Source organism: Fulmarus glacialis, unplaced genomic scaffold, assembly GCF_000690835.1.
Source record: "Fulmarus glacialis isolate BGI_N327 unplaced genomic scaffold, ASM69083v1 scaffold21767, whole genome shotgun sequence".
In the NCBI taxonomy this organism is placed as follows: domain Eukaryota; kingdom Metazoa; phylum Chordata; class Aves; order Procellariiformes; family Procellariidae; genus Fulmarus; species Fulmarus glacialis.
The window spans coordinates 23,202-29,392 of NW_009225441.1; the positions used below are offsets into that span (position 1 = coordinate 23,202).

The window sequence follows — 6,191 nt, forward strand, 5'->3', positions numbered from 1 at the left end:
GCCTTTGCAGTTGCCTTACTAAATCTTAAGAATGAAGTTTGGGTAGCAGCCTGATTTTGCAACCAGCCTAAAATGCTATGGTGGTCCCCAGGATCTTAGAAGACAACAACAGTTTAGTTCTCACTACCCAGGCTTTCACCTGGGGAAACACCACCATCAATCCAGAAGCCCTCAACTCAAGCTACAGTACATTTTGAAAGGCAAACATTATAAAACACAGCTAAAAATCTCAAACAAAGCCAATTAAAATTAATGACAAATGAATGGGGAAGAGGAATAGGAGACACTGCTAACCCCAAACATTCAGAAAATGAGTCAGTTCTGAGGAACAAGTTTAGGATTTTTTGTTCAAACCTCTGCAGTAAGCTCAGTTCATGTTCTCCAGGTATCTTCCACTACCTAAGGCACCCAAGGCTTAAGGGGGAGCTACAAAAGTCTCATATGACCAGAGATGCCAGCTTCTAAAGAAGCAAGCACACAGAACAGCAAGAGCTTAGGTAAGGGACATACCAGCTGTCTGAAACCTGTCCTCCCCTCGTGAAAAACGCAGGGGAAGGAGACAGTTTCTTCCACCCACAGATGGAAGCCCTCCTCCCCACCCACTCTTCTCTATAGCTTGTACTGAGAAGTGGTTAGTCATAGCAGGACACAGATGCGTTCATGCCTGGATGATGAAACTCGGATGATAACAAGAACATGTTCTTGTCTGCAGGCCAGGAGACAACCACTCGTTTTCCTTGCAAGCCAGATTTTTTAACTCCTTTGTGATGGGGAGAACATGAGTCACTTTTGTTTAGCCTTACTCAGCATCCTGGGGAAATACACTGGTTTTACTTCCCACAGTGCACAAGCTGCTTGCTCTTCCACCAAGTTTGCGTTCTGTCCAGGCTTCTATTTCCTTACAGGTTACCAAATACCACACACACCACAGGCTTGCACAGAGCTGTTGGCCATAAGATCTACAGAAAACTAACAAGAACAAGGACCAAGGGTTGTGGACATGCATGAAGCTGATGCAGAAAAGCAATGACTGCATGGCGGGGGCATGTACCTGGCAAACAAAAAGCTCTCACACTGAGGTTTGGCCCCTTGAAACATGTAACATTGCAAACATTTGTAGTTCATCATGGTAACACATAGCACATAGGAAGGATGGGCAAAACCATGATGAGTCTTTCTGGGGGTGCAGTTACTGACCTTGTTCAGGTCTTCATACTCAAATAGTGAGAAAACACAGCGATTTGCTGAGCCTTACAGATTTCTAATCCAGAACACCCTGACCCAACAGGGCACTCATCCTAAGGCTGAAGTATAAAATCAACTTTTCCAAGGCCAAACTTGATAGATTCAGAATACCAACATAGTAGCAAGTAAAAAAACCAAATTAATAATAAAACCTCTTAAGCAATGGCACTCCCCTACTGGTTGCACAACTTGGAAATGTCTTTGAAATCCAATTCAAGATTCAAACCTTACCAGAATGTGATCAAGTCGTTTCAGTGTTTTGTTTTTTATAAAGTACTTCAAAGCAGCCCTTGGCATTCAGTACTGCTTCATCACTTCATTTTGTTACTAAATCAAGGTAGTCTCTAGTTAGTCACCTCATACCAGAAAGACTTTAATGTACTAAACTGTATGAAACGTTTTCTCCTCCTTTCATACTACCGTAAGGTGAACCATAGCACAAGAAATTCCTGTAGCATCGTAGCTGTGCTAGCTCTCAATAAGCTTTTGAACAATACCTCATAGGAAAGAAATCAGGACCAGTATTATAAATCTTCACAGTTCCAATATTATTCTAGTTTAAGGAGATGAAGAGCTTTAATGAAGCCTCCTGAGGTGTTATAGGTCAAACTAGAGAATTCTCCTCTCCCTCTCCCCACTTTACGTGTGGCTTTGTGCTCAGTCTAGCTTTGTATGGATCTCTTCTGTACTGCTTAAAGATCAGCAAAAGTCATTACCATGTGCAGCAGACCCAGCAATCAGTGTCAGGACCTATACACATTTTTCCTCTCTCAAAGTATATTATTTTGCTCAACATCTCAATGATCATGAAGCTGGCAACAAGATATTTACTTTGATCAAGGTGTTTATTGCATCTCAAAGGGCACACATGCACTGGGGTTTTTTGTTTTTTGTTTTTTTAAACTGAAATACAAAGAAGAGCCATTTTGAAATTAGCTTTTTATAGAACTTTCCCATTATGGTGTATGTCACCCCCACAGCAAATTCAGATACAACCACTTTTAATGGTACCATACATTGATTAAATAGTTCATTTGAAAGACTTTAGGTGAATATCTTTCCAACCCAATATGCTTTTACAGAGAACTGCCAAGCCACTTGTAACACTGATCAACAGTGACCTCACTGAAGAGTCAAGATCTTACACCAAGCCATCAGCAGAAACAGTATGAGAACAAATAAAAATCAAAGAAACACAGTATGTACAGTAAAGGGCATGGATCTCTGGATCAGAATTAAATCTAATCACCAATAGTACAAAAGCTACTCACAGCGCATTCGGGGCAATGGAGAAAACACTAGCCTAAGGCATACACAGGTAAGCACTAAATTAAGAGATGTACGTAAGAACTGAACAGAGATGAGTAACATCACTTGTAATGTTTTGACTACGGATATACCAAAGAGTGCTCTCATATTTGAAATCCCTTAATGCCAGCACAACTATGGTTGCTTTTTCCAACTACATTGAGAGAAACTGACTCTTTACTTATTTTCAGTGCATTTAGCAAGAACTGATAAATATGCCAATTTTAAATGCAAAAACTTAAATAATTAAAATAGATTTTAAAATAAAAACAGCAATAAATATGGTATTCTTTCAGATATGATTTTTCATTCTTGGTAAATCATCAAAAAAGTATTTGTTATGGAAGTTTACCTTTATATTACTTTAAGTTACCTTAACATATACAGTGCCACAAAAATAAAACATTTTTCCACAACAATTGAGATTCTTGTGACTGGGGGCGGGGGGGGAAATGTATTCCACACAATTTCATAAGTATTTTCCTTACTATCTGGTATTATCACACTATGTTTCATAACAGATAAAGGAGGAATTGAGTCTTAGGGAAATTTTAGGTGTCCTCAAAAAGTTATATACATTGAAACCTTCAAAAACCACAGACATCGCTCCAAATGGCTCACCAAACAACAGCTGCGTAGTCTGCCCCTGTGGGATAGGTTCAGAAAAGCACTAGAAGGCATCAGAAACATACATCCATTGTTTAAATTGTAAAACACAACTAACCCAAGTACACAAATTTCGAGAGAGTAGGGATAACAGCTAAGGTAGTACACATTCCTAATGTTCACTTTCACAGCTGTGCTACACGTTTCAGGAGAAAGAGAAAGTCTGAGTAAGCGCTGGGTTTGGTACTGGTGGCTCACTTTGAAACTCTGAGCATCTGTTTGTAGACTCCAGACTCACGTTTTTATCATCCAGTCAGAAAAACTGCAGCTGTGAAAACAGAAAAGTATTAGATGAAAACTGGAATAATGAATTAGATAAGAGCACATTCTAGAAAAAACACCAATCTGCTCATCACTTCACACCTCAAAGAAGTTAGTTTTTAGTGAAGCAGCAGTCTTCCCACAGACAGTTATGAATCTGTCTACTACAAACCCAAGTCAAAAGCAGTGAGTCCTAGCAATGAAGGTGCATCTCCACTCCTGGCCATCTCCACCAAGCCCCAGTTATACCTCCCTGGGGCTGGAATTTGGAGATGGTGGAAGTGGGACTGAGTGATGTCTGCTAAGAGCAGCCTGATCCCATCCACTGCTGCTAACTCCAGTGTAGAGGAAGCTTAGAACAAGACTTAGAATTAAGCTCTAGGTAGAAAGAAAAGGGACTTATGAAGAACGCTTTGAAGATATGTAATGATATCTCCTCACTTGGCAAATTATTCTAGTCTTAATTATAAAATGCCTACCGTACTTCTGCATTATTATTTTTTAATTGGCTTAAGTGTTCAACTCAATCTGATGTTTCTACTTGGCCTTCTTCACATCCTTCTCCAAAACCCTCACAGTGATGTTTTTGCCTTTTTTTCCTTCCATTCTGCAGTACTGTTTTTTTGCTTCTCCTCTGTTTTTTCTTTTTATTTACTTCTCTGTTCTTCCCCACTGTTTTTCTACATGGCACTGCTCAGGACATCATGTCTTAGCATTCAGAAAAGCAGTACTTTGAAAAATTGTATGGTGGGGGAGAACATTAGCTGGCAGCAGTTAAGAGATGCAAACAACCTTCCCTTGATCAGGATATGTAAGTTTTTCCTCTTTTGATACCTTCACACCTATGATACCAAATCTGTTTCCACACCCACAAGACTGGAACAAGCCTCTTCAGCACCATTTTACCCTCAGTATTTGTACCCTGTTATGATTCTATTTGACTCAGTATTAATTTTGGGGGGAAAAAAGAAAAAAACATGAACGCTTGGATTGAATGGAAACAAGGCAAAAGTGGAAGTTATAGATTGAAGATAACTTTTCCTGGCAGTCACTTTTGGCAAAAAAAGTAGCCAAAAGTCAAGCTTTCAGGCTAAAATTAAGATAAGAGTGTGGACAGAGAATTTGGGTTTCTGTTTAAACCACCACATTATCAGTGCATGTTTCTACCTATCTCTGCACCTACAATTTTATCAGTCATATTCAATCTACCAGCCTAATCAACATCTGTGTGCCAGACATGTACCACAGTGTAACATGCTTAGGCAGGCAGTCACAGAATACCTTATCGTTTACAAGAAATCCTTGATGTTAAGATCCGCTAATGGGTCCTTTGTTGGAGGTTTCTTGGGACTCTGAGTAGCAGGAGTTGGGCTTGGAGAAAGCTAACAGACATCAGCCAGGAAGGCAGAAAAAAACAAAGCAGACAAGGATACACAAGCATTAGGTAGATATAGCTGGTTCTCACACAAGCACATTGCAAACATACAAAGTTCTAAATTTTCTTTAAGTTCAGTGTGTTGCCATTTTGCTCAAGCATTGTTTAGATTCCATTCTTACTACAGGGCTAACAATGTTTGGCTGGTTTAATGGACACTGCTACTGAAACTGCATATTCTAAATTAGCATAGCTTCAAATCTCTCCCTGTAACACAGAATGGTGTTAGGATCATCAACCCAGACAGAAGTTAAGCAATTGTTAGATGTTAAACACCAAGGCGCAGAATAAGCAGAGTGCGTGCTGCAGAGTACGTCTGAAAATCCCAGTGACTGGCATTTAAGTACAAGTTGTTCTACATTGGTAGTGTAAATAAGAGCCCAAAGTGTACCAGATACTCTGTTCCTCCTCTGGTAGGTATAAAAGTCAATTATTCCACAGAAAGTGTCAGTTTTTCAAGTTCCATGCAACCCTTTTCACTATGGAGCCAAATAATTCTCCCATCCTGACCTTACTCCCCCTGCCTCCACCTTAATCAGGGAACCAGATTTTGCACTGAAAGGAACCCAGCAAGCTACCACTCTAAACCAGTTAAACTTGCATTCACTGAGAAACAGCTGTCATCCAGGAACTTGAGACCTTAACTTGTTCATAAGCAGAAGGTCAGTTTTCTGAAGAACCCTCTTAGTGGGCTGGGAGGGAAGATGCAGAGTGCAGCTCTAGTAAATGTTGACAAGCTCTGAACAGAATAGGAATGCCCATCAACTCCACTTTAAGCTTTACTCAAATCTCCCGCAAAAACAGATCTTGGAAGTAGTTAGATGTAGGAAACTTTTCCAACCTGTTTCACTGGTCTTGTACAAGGGAATTGAAAAAAATCAAGATGGTTCATGTGATCTGTTGCAAGTCAACAGTTGGCTTGGACGGGTGTACTCTTTGCTGGGTAAAAAACTGGCTGGACGGCCAGGCCCAAAGAGTTGTGGTGAATTGAGTTAAATCCAGTTGGCGGTCAGTCAAAAGCGGTGTTCCCCAGGGCTCAGTTTTGGGGCCGGTCCTGTTCAATATCTTTATCAACGATCTGGACGAGGGGATCGAGTGCTCCCTCAGTAAGTTTGCAGATGACACCAAGTTGGGCGGGAGCGTTGATCTGCTCGAGGGTAGGAAGGCTCTGCAGAGGGACCTGGACAGGCTGGATCTATGAGGTTCAACATGGCCAAGTGCCGGGTCCTGCACTTGGATCACAACCGCCCCATGCAAGGCTACAGGCTTGGGGAAG

General features: G+C 40.8%; 1 long non-coding RNA gene across 1 annotated transcript; it reads right to left on the bottom strand.

Annotated features, from left to right (window-relative positions):
* Positions 1-2,071: 2,071 nt before the first annotated feature.
* On the bottom strand, positions 2,072-4,864 carry LOC104080184. Its single transcript, XR_683558.1, has 2 exons — positions 4,762-4,864; positions 2,072-3,487 (listed from the first exon to the last, which is right to left on the bottom strand). It is a non-coding gene; the product is annotated as an uncharacterized LOC104080184 (long non-coding RNA).
* Between the last annotated feature and the right edge of the window lie 1,327 nt (positions 4,865-6,191).